General features: G+C 52.4%; 1 pseudogene across 1 annotated transcript; it reads left to right on the forward strand.

Annotated features, from left to right (window-relative positions):
* The first annotated feature begins 310 nt into the window (after positions 1-310).
* On the forward strand, positions 311-13,255 carry LOC311225381 (endoplasmic reticulum chaperone BiP-like; annotated as a pseudogene). The gene is made up of 8 exons: positions 311-417; positions 539-770; positions 892-1,029; positions 1,166-1,278; positions 1,383-1,783; positions 1,893-2,130; positions 2,256-2,423; positions 12,642-13,255. The product of its transcript is annotated as an endoplasmic reticulum chaperone BiP-like (transcript).
* The last annotated feature ends 381 nt before the right edge of the window (positions 13,256-13,636 follow it).

Here is a 13,636-nt window from a genome sequence, read left to right on the forward strand (position 1 = left end):
TTTTTTTTCTTCATCGTGGTTTTCAAGATCACTCGTCTTAACTAACGTTAGCACGACCATGAACCTGACCGAAACACCGCTGATGGTTATATGCCACTCACTGGGGCTCCACCCCATCTAACTGACATTAACCGCTAGTCTTATTTCCTATTTATTTCTTTGGTACGAGTTTTAAGAACGTAACTGTGGCTAACTTTAGTAACGTTACTGTAAAAGGCACACGTTGCAGCGCGGTGCCACTGCTGGTCTTGACCGCATTCTCTCGGATCCTCAGATTTCTACAAACGGGTGAACGAACCAGACGGAAGAGATGCAGCTCTTGTGCGTCGCGCTGCTGGTCGTGTTTGCCACCGTGTTTGCCGATGACAAAGATGTCGGAACCGTGGTTGGAATCGACCTGGGCACCACCTACTCATGGTAAGAAATTGTGACTGTTGTGTAGACTTTCAAAAAAAGTAAATGGTACCCATAAGATATTAAGTATGCTTGGCAAAGATGGTAATTTGTAAAGTCTTCGTTATGCATTTGTCTTCTCTAGCGTTGGAGTATTCAGAAATGGCCGTGTGGAGATCATTGCCAATGACCAGGGAAACCGCATCACTCCATCCTACGTGGCCTTCACCGCGGAGGGTGAGCGTTTGATCGGTGATGCTGCCAAGAACCAGCTGACCTCCAACCCAGAGAACACCATCTTCGATGCCAAGAGGTTGATTGGCCGCACATGGGCTGACTCCATGGTGCAGCAAGACATTAAGTACTTGCCCTTCAAGGTGAGGTTCTTAACCATGCCTGGCTTTTAGAGCCTTAGGTGGAATTCCTGCAACCTAAAAGTGGCTAAGAATGTTCACCTCTGAGGCAAATTGCTCAGTGTACCATACTTTTGCCTCCTAGGTTCTTGATAAGAAGAGTAAGCCCCATATCCAGGTGGACATTGGGAATGGTCAGATGAAGACCTTTGCTCCTGAGGAGATCTCTGCCATGGTGCTGGTCAAAATGAAGGAGACCGCTGAGGCTTACCTGGGCAAGAAGGTAACTAAACTCATTCCCAGATAGAAATGAGGGGTTTTGAGTAACAATATTTGAAAAAAAATTCATACAATTTGCAATGTATCAAACTATGACTATTTGCTTGAAAGAGATTAACCCTCTTCTTGTCTTCTCCTAGGTCACTCATGCTGTGGTCACTGTCCCCGCTTACTTCAATGACGCCCAGCGACAGGCCACCAAGGATGCTGGAGTCATTGCCGGTCTGAACGTCATGAGAATCATCAACGAACCGTAAGTGTCTTTGTGTAGTATCTTTTATCACTCACCATGATTTTATAGATGAACTTAAACTTTCTTAGAACATCTTAATAACGTCTTGCTCTTATCTCATCCAGAACCGCTGCCGCCCTTGCCTATGGCCTGGACAAGAAGGACGGCGAGAAGAACATCCTCGTGTTTGACTTGGGCGGCGGCACCTTCGACGTCTCTCTGCTCACCATCGACAACGGCGTGTTTGAGGTCATAGCCACCAACGGCGACACCCATCTGGGAGGCGAGGACTTTGACCAGCATGTCATGGAGCACTTCATCAAGCTGTACAAGAAGAAGACTGGCAAGGATGTGCGCAAGGACAACCATGCTGTGCAGAAGCTGCGTCGCGAGGTGGAGAAGGCCAAGAGGGCCCTGTCCCAGGCTGTCGGCCAGTCACCAGGCCCGCATTGAGATTGAGTCCTTCTTCGAGGGAGAGGACTTCTCAGAGATCCTGACCCGTGCCAAGTTTGAGGAGCTCAACATGGTAAGAAGACCGTTTCCCATAAGTCAAAACCTGTATATATATATGCACATTTAACTTAAGAAAACCTGCACTTGCAGAACACAACTAAGCCTTTTTCTTCCCATGCTAGGACCTGTTCCGTTCCACCATGAAGCCTGTACAGAAGGTGCTGGAAGACTCCAACATGAAGAAGCATGACATTGATGAGATCGTCCTGGTCGGAGGCTCCACTCGTATCCCCAAAATCCAGCAGCTGGTGAAGGAGTTCTTCAACGGCAAAGAGCCTTCCAGGGGCATCAACCCCGACGAGGCTGTGGCCTACGGAGCTGCTGTGCAGGCTGGAGTGCTGTCTGGAGAGGAGGACACTGGTAGGTCACAATCCAGACATGAGTCACTTTTTTGCGTTGCGATGCATATGTTTCACTGCTTTTGATGCAGTGTAACATGGGACCTGGACACCTTGACCTAAATGTTTCTCATTCTTGTCTTCTAGGTGACCTGGTTCTTCTAGACGTGTGCCCCCTGACTCTGGGTATTGAGACGGTTGGAGGAGTCATGACCAAGCTGATTCCCAGGAACACTGTGGTGCCCACCAAGAAGTCTCGGATCTTCTCTACCGCCTCCAACAACCAGGACACTGTCACCATCAAGGTCTATGAAGGTAAGAGAAAACTGCATGACATATTGATGGAAACCTATTAGGGCTGTACCGAATGTCATTTTGTAACATTCAAATCTTCTATTGAAGTATTTGAACGAAGCTTCAAATGTCTGTCTGTGAGGTTCGCCTCTTCCCTGGACCTTTAGTTCCTGTTCCCTGGACCTTTTATTCCCTGTCTCCTCACCTCACCAGCCCCCACCCTCGCGTTGTCGTTACTGTGAGGTTCGCCTCTTCCCTGGACCTTTAATTCCTGTTCCCTGGACCTTTAATTCCCTGTCTCCTCACCTCTCCAGCCCCCACCCTCGCGTTCGTTTACTCTCGTCTGCTCTTCAGCAGCCCACACCCTTGGACTACCTTATTTATGTGTTTGATTGGTCCGTGCCGAACACACACTTCTAGTCAAGTATCAATTACCATCACGCACCTGATGTGTGTTCTAATTAGCGCCCCAGTGGGCTTTAAATACCTGGATCTCCCCCCCAGTCCTTGTCGGGTCGTTCTCTATCTGTAAGCTCCTACGGGAGATTCCCTATCTGTATCTGTTTCTTTATTCTGTATGCTGTTTCATCTCCGGCGTGAGACGAGGTGCAAGCCTTCGCCACCTGTCGCCGTTTGCCTGGAGTGGGACACAGTACTGCGCTCTCTAATTCTCTACGAGAGGTATTCCAGTGTTCCACTCCAGACCCCGCGCCAGACGTGCTCCTACAGCAGACGCGCACCACTCCAGACTCCGCGCTGATGCGCTCCTACAGCAGACGCGCTCCTACAGCAGACGCGCACCACTCCAGACCCCGCGCCAGACGCGCTCCTACAGCAGACGCGCACCACTCCAGACTCCGCGCTGATGCGCTCCTACAGCAGACGCGCACCACTCCAGACTCCGCGCTGATGCGCTCCTACAACAGACGCGCACCACTCCAGACTCCGCGCTGATGCGCTCCTACAGCAGACGCGCACCACTCCAGACTCCGCGCTGATGCGCTCCTACAGCAGACGCGCACCACTCCAGACTCCGCGCTGATGCGCTCCTACAGCAGACGCGCTCCTTCAGCAGACGCGCTCCACTCCAGACGCGCATCGCTCTCTAATTCTCTACGGGAGGATGTGTCTCTCCGAGCCGGCGCGCTCTCCGAACCGGCGCGTTCTCCAAGCCGACGCGCACCACTCCAGACTTCTAGCCGGCGCGCTACTTCTCCAGACGCGCATCGCTCTCTAATTCTCTATGGGAGGATGCGTCTCTCCGAGCCGGCGCGCTCTTCAAGCCAACGCGCACCACTCCAGACGTCTAGCCTGTGCGCTCCTTCTCCATCCCTGTAAGCAGCTCTGGCCCTCGCCCTGTCCAAGGCCTTAACCCTGTTCTCTCTGTCCCTGTCTCCAGCCCGCCTCCGCGGGCCTCTGTCCCTGTTCCCCTCTCCAGTGCCCCTGTTCCTGCCCTGTCCTTGCCCTGGCCCTGTCCTTTAGCCTTAGCCCCTTAGCCTGCTCGCCTCTTAAAGGCACATTGCCCTTTTTCCTTGTTCCGGTATTTTTGTGTTCTCCCTTAAAGGGACAGTGCCGCTTTTCTGTTGTATTCAATAAATGCCCAGTTCTTGGCTTACTCTCATACCTGTCTTGTGTTGTGCGATTGGGGTCGGTTACAAACCATAACAGTACGACCCGACCCGTCGACGACCCCAGCCAGCACAGACAGTGTATGTTGAGTTTGTCCTTTGTTAGCTCCCCTGTTAGCCTGTTAGCTCCCCTGTTAGCCTTTGTTAGTTCCCCTGTTGACTCCCCTGTTAGCTTCCCTGTTATCCCTGTTAGCTTCCCTGTTAGCCCTGTTAGCTCCCCTGTTAGCTTGTTAGTCTCCCCTGTTAGCTCCCCTGTTAGCCTTGTTAGCTCCCCTGTTAGCTTCCCTGTTAGCTCCCCTGTTAGCCTGTTAGTCTCCCCTGTTAGCTTCCCTGTTAGCCTCGTTAGCTCCCCTGCAGCTTGCCAGGCCTCTACTACCAGCTTGGCCCCAGTCTGCTAGCCATGCCCAGGCAGCTAACCCGGTCCCTCTGCATGGCCTCCACTTTTTGTGTAGCTTTCCCACTGCTAGGACTGCCCCTTCAGCTAGCAAGGTCAGTTTCCCCACTGCTAGGACTGCCCCTTCAGCTAGCAAGGTCAGTTTTCCCACTGCTAGGACTGCCCTTTCAGCTAGCAAGGTCAGTTTTCCCCACTGCTAGGACTGCCCCTTCAGCTAGCAAGGTCAGTTTTCTCCCACTGCTAGGACTGCCCCTTCAGCTAGCAAGGTCTGTTTTCTCCCACTGCTAGGACTGCCCCTTCAGCTAGCAAGGTCAGTTTCCCCGCTGCTAGGACTGCCCTTTCAGCTAGCAAGGTCAGTTTTCTCCCACTGCTAGGACTGCCCCTTCAGCTAGCAAGGTCAGTTTTCTCCCACTGCTAGGACTGCCCCTTCAGCTAGCAAGGTCAGTTTCCCCACTGCTAGGACTGCCCCTTCAGCTAGCAAGGTCAGTTTTCTCCCACTGCTAGGACTGCCCCTTCAGCTAGCAAGGTCAGTTTCCCCACTGCTAGGACTGCCCCTTCAGCTAGCAAGGTCAGTTTTCTCCCACTGCTAGGACTGCCCCTTCAGCTAGCAAGGTCAGTTTCCCCACTGCTAGGACTGCCCCTTCAGCTAGCAAGGTCAGTTTTCCCCACTGCTAGGACTGCCCCTTCAGCTAGCAAGGTCAGTTTCCCCACAGCTAGGACTGTCCTTCCAGCTAGCTTGTTCTCTCATGCTGGTCCAGCCCTGTCTGCTAGCCTAGCTCCGGCAGCTAGCGCAGCCTCTATGTTAATGTAGCATTACAGCTAGCATAGGCCCTGTAGCTATCAGTGTCCTCTAGTTACCCCTCAGCTCCTCTAGTTACCCCTCAGCTCCTCTAGTTACCCCTCAGCTACCATAGTTACCCCTCAGCTACCATAGTTACCCCTCAGCTACCCTAGTTACCCCTCAGCTATCCTGTCCCTCTGCTAGCCCCACTTTTGGTGTAGCTTCCCCGCTAGCTTGGCCCAATTTTTTGTTTGTTGCCTTGTTATGTCCCCTGCCCCTCTGTCTTTATTTTTTGGGTCGCCCGGTGGCTCCCGTGGAGGGGGGAGTACTGTGAGGTTCGCCTCTTCCCTGGACCTTTAGTTCCTGTTCCCTGGACCTTTTATTCCCTGTCTCCTCACCTCACCAGCCCCCACCCTCGCGTTGTCGTTACTGTGAGGTTCGCCTCTTCCCTGGACCTTTAATTCCTGTTCCCTGGACCTTTAATTCCCTGTCTCCTCACCTCTCCAGCCCCCACCCTCGCGTTCGTTTACTCTCGTCTGCTCTTCAGCAGCCCACACCCTTGGACTACCTTATTTATGTGTTTGATTGGTCCGTGCCGAACACACACTTCTAGTCAAGTATCAATTACCATCACGCACCTGATGTGTGTTCTAATTAGCGCCCCAGTGGGCTTTAAATACCTGGATCTCCCCCCCAGTCCTTGTCGGGTCGTTCTCTATCTGTAAGCTCCTACGGGAGATTCCCTATCTGTATCTGTTTCTTTATTCTGTATGCTGTTTCATCTCCGGCGTGAGACGGTGCAAGCCTTCGCCACCTGTCGCCGTTTGCCTGGAGTGGGACACAGTACTGCGCTCTCTAGTTCTCTACGGGAGGTATTCCAGTGTTCCACTCCAGACCCCGCGCCAGACGCGCTCCTACAGCAGACGCGCACCACTCCAGACTCCGCGCTGATGCGCTCCTACAGCAGACGCGCTCCTACAGCAGACGCGCACCACTCCAGACCCCGCGCCAGACGCGCTCCTACAGCAGACGCGCACCACTCCAGACTCCGCGCTGATGCGCTCCTACAACAGACGCGCACCACTCCAGACTCCGCGCTGATGCGCTCCTACAGCAGACGCGCACCACTCCAGACTCCGCGCTGATGCGCTCCTACAGCAGACGCGCACCACTCCAGACTCCGCGCTGATGCGCTCCTACAGCAGATGCGCTCCTTCAGCAGACGCGCTCCACTCCAGACGCGCATCGCTCTCTAATTCTCTACGGGAGGATGTGTCTCTCCGAGCCGGCGCGCTCTCCGAACCGGCGCGTTCTCCAAGCCGACGCGCACCACTCCAGACTTCTAGCCGGCGCGCTACTTCTCCAGACTCGCATCGCTCTCTAATTCTCTACGGGAGGATGCGTCTCTCCGAGCCGGCGCGCTTTTCAAGCCGACGCGCACCACTCCAGACGTCTAGCCTGTGCGCTCCTTCTCCATCCCTGTAAGCAGCTCTGGCCCTCGCCCTGTCCAAGGCCTTAACCCTGTTCTCTCTGTCCCTGTCTCCAGCCCGCCTCCGCGGGCCTCTGTCCCTGTTCCCCTCTCCAGTGCCCCTGTTCCTGCCCTGTCCTTGCCCTGGCCCTGTCCTTTAGCCTTAGCCCCTTAGCCTGCTCGCCTCTTAAAGGCACATTGCCCTTTTTCCTTGTTCCGGTATTTTTGTGTTCTCCCTTAAAGGGACAGTGCCGCTTTTCTGTTGTATTCAATAAATGCCCAGTTCTTGGCTTACTCTCATACCTGTCTTGTGTTGTGCGATTGGGGTCGGTTACAAACCATAACAGTACGACCCGACCCGTCGACGACCCCAGCCAGCACAGACAGTGTATGTTGAGTTTGTCCTTTGTTAGCTCCCCTGTTAGCCTGTTAGCTCCCCTGTTAGCCTTTGTTAGTTCCCCTGTTGACTCCCCTGTTAGCTTCCCTGTTATCCCTGTTAGCTTCCCTGTTAGCCCTGTTAGCTCCCCTGTTAGCTTGTTAGTCTCCCCTGTTAGCTCCCCTGTTAGCCTTGTTAGCTCCCCTGTTAGCTTCCCTGTTAGCTCCCCTGTTAGCCTGTTAGTCTCCCCTGTTAGCTTCCCTGTTAGCCTCGTTAGCTCCCCTGCAGCTTGCCAGGCCTCTACTACCAGCTTGGCCCCAGTCTGCTAGCCATGCCCAGGCAGCTAACCCGGTCCCTCTGCATGGCCTCCACTTTTTGTGTAGCTTTCCCACTGCTAGGACTGCCCCTTCAGCTAGCAAGGTCAGTTTCCCCACTGCTAGGACTGCCCCTTCAGCTAGCAAGGTCAGTTTTCCCACTGCTAGGACTGCCCTTTCAGCTAGCAAGGTCAGTTTTCCCCACTGCTAGGACTGCCCCTTCAGCTAGCAAGGTCAGTTTTCTCCCACTGCTAGGACTGCCCCTTCAGCTAGCAAGGTCTGTTTTCTCCCACTGCTAGGACTGCCCCTTCAGCTAGCAAGGTCAGTTTCCCCGCTGCTAGGACTGCCCTTTCAGCTAGCAAGGTCAGTTTTCTCCCACTGCTAGGACTGCCCCTTCAGCTAGCAAGGTCAGTTTTCTCCCACTGCTAGGACTGCCCCTTCAGCTAGCAAGGTCAGTTTCCCCACTGCTAGGACTGCCCCTTCAGCTAGCAAGGTCAGTTTTCTCCCACTGCTAGGACTGCCCCTTCAGCTAGCAAGGTCAGTTTCCCCACTGCTAGGACTGCCCCTTCAGCTAGCAAGGTCAGTTTTCTCCCACTGCTAGGACTGCCCCTTCAGCTAGCAAGGTCAGTTTCCCCACTGCTAGGACTGCCCCTTCAGCTAGCAAGGTCAGTTTTCCCCACTGCTAGGACTGCCCCTTCAGCTAGCAAGGTCAGTTTCCCCACAGCTAGGACTGTCCTTCCAGCTAGCTTGTTCTCTCATGCTGGTCCAGCCCTGTCTGCTAGCCTAGCTCCGGCAGCTAGCGCAGCCTCTATGTTAATGTAGCATTACAGCTAGCATAGGCCCTGTAGCTATCAGTGTCCTCTAGTTACCCCTCAGCTCCTCTAGTTACCCCTCAGCTCCTCTAGTTACCCCTCAGCTACCATAGTTACCCCTCAGCTACCATAGTTACCCCTCAGCTACCCTAGTTACCCCTCAGCTATCCTGTCCCTCTGCTAGCCCCACTTTTGGTGTAGCTTCCCCGCTAGCTTGGCCCAATTTTTTGTTTGTTGCCTTGTTATGTCACCATCACTAATGCCAAAGCTTCTTTCTTCCACCATAGGATCGAGGCCTCTGCCAAGAATCTTCGCAAACTGCATGCTACCATGTCCTCCCTCCTCACTCCCCCCCCACCCCCCCCTCCCTCATCTTTCTCTGCCGAAGACTTTGCGATCTTCTTTGAGGAAAAAGTGGAGAACATCCGCAGCTCCTTCTCCCAACCCCCACCCATTCCAAATGCTGAATCGAGAACCTCATCCTTCACTCTGTCATCTTTCTCTCCCATTACAGAAGCAGAGACCCTGACACTGGTAACGTCAAACCGTCCGACTACTTGCCAGCTGGACCAGCTACCCTCCCCACTCCTCCAGACCATAGCACCAGACATCCTCCCATTCCTAACTGCAACCATCAACTCCTCACTCAACTCGGGGGTGGTCCCCACCTCCCTAAAACAAGCCAGAGTCACGCCGCTCATAAAAAAACCAACCCTGAACCCTACTGTCATAGGCAACTACCGTCCTGTCTCTCTTCTCTCCTTCCTTTCTAAAACACTTGAACGTGCTGTATCCAACCAACTTACTACTTATCTCTTACAGAATGACCTCCTAGACCCTAATCAGTCAGGCTTCAGGACTGGTCACTCCACAGAGACAGCCCTCATTGCGGTCACAGAGGCACTTCACTTAGCAAAAGCGAAAGGCCTCTCCTCTGTCCTGATTCTCCTAGATCTATCTGCAGCCTTCGACACAGTCAACCACCAGATCCTCCTTGCGGCCCTCGCAGGAATGGGAGTGGCTGGCTCTGCGCTGACATGGCTGTCATCATACCTCAATGACCGCTCCTACCAAGTGTCATGGAGAGGGACCCTGTCGGCCACCCGCCCCCTGCGGACGGGTGTCCCCCAGGGCTCGGTTTTAGGACCCCTTCTCTTCTCCCTCTACACTAAATCACTGGGTAACATTATCACGTCTCATGGCTTCTCCTACCATTGTTATGCCGACGATACTCAACTCTTCCTCTCCTTCCCTCCCTCAGATATCCACGTCTCTGTGCGGATCTCGGCCTGTCTGTCCGACATCTCAGCCTGGATGACGTCCAACCACCTCAAACTGAACCTAAGCAAAACAGAATTGCTCCACCTGCCGGCCAAATCCTCCCCCCTAACCGACCTTTCAATCACAGTCGAGAATGCAGCTGTGACTGCGTCCCCGACCGCCAACAACCTTGGTGTTGTCCTCGACGACCAGTTGAACTTCTCTGCTCACATCGCAGCGACGACCAGAACCTGCCGATTCCTCCTGAGCAACGTCAGAAGGATACGCCCCTTCCTGACAAAAGAAGCCACCCAACTCCTCGTCCAATCAACAGTCATCTCCCGCCTCGACTACTGCAATGCACTGCTCGCTGGCCTCCCGGCCACTGCCACTAAGCCTCTTCAACTCATTCAGAACGCAGCGGCCCGCCTGATCTCAAACCTACCGAAGTCGGCCCATGTCACCCCACTTCTTAGGGACCTGCACTGGCTCCCCATTGCTGCACGAATCCGCTTCAAGGCCCTCGACCTAGCATACCGTGCGGCAAAGGGAACCGCTCCCGCCTACCTCCGGTCAATGGTCTCTAACTACACACCCTCAAGACCCCTACGCTCTGCATCTTCTGGCCGCCTCAGACCTACTCCTATCCAAGCTCCGGGAGGGTCATCAAAGAGAAGTCGCCTATTCTCAGTCCTTGCCCCACAATGGTGGAATGAACTACCCACCCCAGTTAGGACAGCCGAATCACGTCCAATCTTTCGCCGTCGACTAAAGACGCACTTCTTCAACCATTATCTGAATTAAAAAAAAAAAAAAAAAAAAAATCTAACCCTAACTAACCGTACTGTCATGCACTTGTCCTAATAAACTAACCTACACTGTAGCACTCAACACTTTGATGAACATTGTTGCTCAGCTGATAGAGTTGTGCCCTTCCTGATGGCTTGTCGTACAGAACTTGTAAGTCGCTTTGGATAAAAGCGTCAGCTAAATGACTAAATGTAAATGTAAATGTATGTCCCCTGCCCCTCTGTCTTTATTTTTTGGGTCGCCCGGTGGCTCCCGTGGAGGGGGGAGTACTGTGAGGTTCGCCTCTTCCCTGGACCTTTAGTTCCTGTTCCCTGGACCTTTTATTCCCTGTCTCCTCACCTCACCAGCCCCCACCCTCGCGTTGTCGTTACTGTGAGGTTCGCCTCTTCCCTGGACCTTTAATTCCTGTTCCCTGGACCTTTAATTCCCTGTCTCCTCACCTCTCCAGCCCCCACCCTCGCGTTCGTTTACTCTCGTCTGCTCTTCAGCAGCCCACACCCTTGGACTACCTTATTTATGTGTTTGATTGGTCCGTGCCGAACACACACTTCTAGTCAAGTATCAATTACCATCACGCACCTGATGTGTGTTCTAATTAGCGCCCCAGTGGGCTTTAAATACCTGGATCTCCCCCCCAGTCCTTGTCGGGTCGTTCTCTATCTGTAAGCTCCTACGGGAGATTCCCTATCTGTATCTGTTTCTTTATTCTGTATGCTGTTTCATCTCCGGCGTGAGACGGTGCAAGCCTTCGCCACCTGTCGCCGTTTGCCTGGAGTGGGACACAGTACTGCGCTCTCTAGTTCTCTACGGGAGGTATTCCAGTGTTCCACTCCAGACCCCGCGCCAGACGCGCTCCTACAGCAGACGCGCACCACTCCAGACTCCGCGCTGATGCGCTCCTACAGCAGACGCGCTCCTACAGCAGACGCGCACCACTCCAGACCCCGCGCCAGACGCGCTCCTACAGCAGACGCGCACCACTCCAGACTCCGCGCTGATGCGCTCCTACAACAGACGCGCACCACTCCAGACTCCGCGCTGATGCGCTCCTACAGCAGACGCGCACCACTCCAGACTCCGCGCTGATGCGCTCCTACAGCAGACGCGCACCACTCCAGACTCCGCGCTGATGCGCTCCTACAGCAGACGCGCTCCTTCAGCAGACGCGCTCCACTCCAGACGCGCATCGCTCTCTAATTCTCTACGGGAGGATGTGTCTCTCCGAGCCGGCGCGCTCTCCGAACCGGCGCGTTCTCCAAGCCGACGCGCACCACTCCAGACTTCTAGCCGGCGCGCTACTTCTCCAGACTCGCATCGCTCTCTAATTCTCTACGGGAGGATGCGTCTCTCCGAGCCGGCGCGCTTTTCAAGCCGACGCGCACCACTCCAGACGTCTAGCCTGTGCGCTCCTTCTCCATCCCTGTAAGCAGCTCTGGCCCTCGCCCTGTCCAAGGCCTTAACCCTGTTCTCTCTGTCCCTGTCTCCAGCCCGCCTCCGCGGGCCTCTGTCCCTGTTCCCCTCTCCAGTGCCCCTGTTCCTGCCCTGTCCTTGCCCTGGCCCTGTCCTTTAGCCTTAGCCCCTTAGCCTGCTCGCCTCTTAAAGGCACATTGCCCTTTTTCCTTGTTCCGGTATTTTTGTGTTCTCCCTTAAAGGGACAGTGCCGCTTTTCTGTTGTATTCAATAAATGCCCAGTTCTTGGCTTACTCTCATACCTGTCTTGTGTTGTGCGATTGGGGTCGGTTACAAACCATAACACTGTCGTCATATTTTACGACGTAAGCACGTATTTTTATATTGAATTCTTTTTAATAAATATCCTCAACTAAATCCTCAATTTGAATAAAGTGATTAATCTGATTGAGTTTAATAATAAAAAAAGAATCAACTATAATGAATAACTTGTCAGTTTCGTCAACATAAATAATCCAATAAGGGCACGGTTGGTACGAAAGTGATGGTGACGTCTTGATGGAGTGCCAAGCCAATGCAGATAGGCTACATCATTTATGATAAATGTTTTATTTAAATTTTTATGACGAGTCATATACTATAATATTAGTGTAGCCTAATCTTTATCTGCAACTGTGAAGAAAAACCCCATTGGTTTAAACGGAATGAATAGACACATAAAAAAATATATATATTTAAAATGATTATATTTTTTAATAAAGAATTCGAATGTTGATTTAGAATTCGAATGTCAACATTATGAACAAAGCTTTGAACTATTCGGTACAACCCTAAAACCTATACATAATGGCTAGGATTTGAAGGTGTGATGAAACTTTTAACAGTCAATTCATCTTTATTCATATATATATTTTATATAAACATGCCTATAAAAATTATTATGAAACAATGGTTTCGGGTTGTAATTTTCATTTCTTTCCCTTCAGGCGAGCGGCCCCTGACCAAAGACAACCACCTGCTGGGCACCTTCGACCTGACTGGTATCCCTCCCACTCCCCGTGGTGTACCCCAGATAGAGGTCACCTTCGAGATTGACGTCAACGGCATCCTGCGCGTCACCGCTGAGGATAAGGTCACGGGCAACAAGAACAAAATCACCATCACCAATGACCAGAACCGCCTGACACCAGAGGACATTGAGCGCATGGTGAACGACGCCGAACGCTTCGCCGATGAGGACAAGAGGCTGAAGGAACGCATCGATGCCCATAACGAGCTGGAGAGCTACGCCTACTCTCTTAAGAACCAGGTGGGCGACAAGGAGAAGCTGGGCGGCAAGCTGTCCGACGAGGACAAGGAAACCATTGAGAAGGCTGTGCAGGAGAAGATTGAGTGGATGGTGTCCCACCAGGACTCCGACACAGAGGAGTTCCAAGCCAAGAAGAAGGAGCTGGAGGAGATTGTGCAGCCCATCGTCGGCAAGCTGTACGGAGGCGCCGGTGCACCCCCGCCCGAGGCGGGAGAGGGTGAGCAGGGTGAGCAGGAGGAGAAGGATGAGTTGTAGGCAGCGAGATGGAAATGGAAATGGAGATGGCAACTCTCAGCAGCTTTTAGAAGTGGCAAACATAGAAATGGACAAATTAAAAGGTTGGTTCAACACAAATAAATTATCACTCAATTTGAAAAAAAAAACAACTTCATGATATCACTGATCACTGATCCTCAACTGAAAATTGATAATGTAAAAATTTTGAGAGTATATACAAACAAGTTTCTAGGGGTCTTAATAGACCACAAACTCTGCTGGAAACCCCATATAAAATATTTGTGTTCAAAGTTAGCGAGAAGTATTGGTATACTGGGCAAGACTAGATATATCCTGAATCATAAAACTCTATACATTATATTGCACACTCATTGTACCATATCTATCATATTGTGTTGAAATCTGGGGAAATACTTATAAAAGCAACTTACAAAA

This window comes from Notolepis coatsorum (assembly GCF_963971535.1).
Source record: "Notolepis coatsorum genome assembly, chromosome: 3".
Taxonomy (NCBI): Eukaryota; Metazoa; Chordata; class Actinopteri; order Aulopiformes; family Paralepididae; genus Notolepis; species Notolepis coatsorum.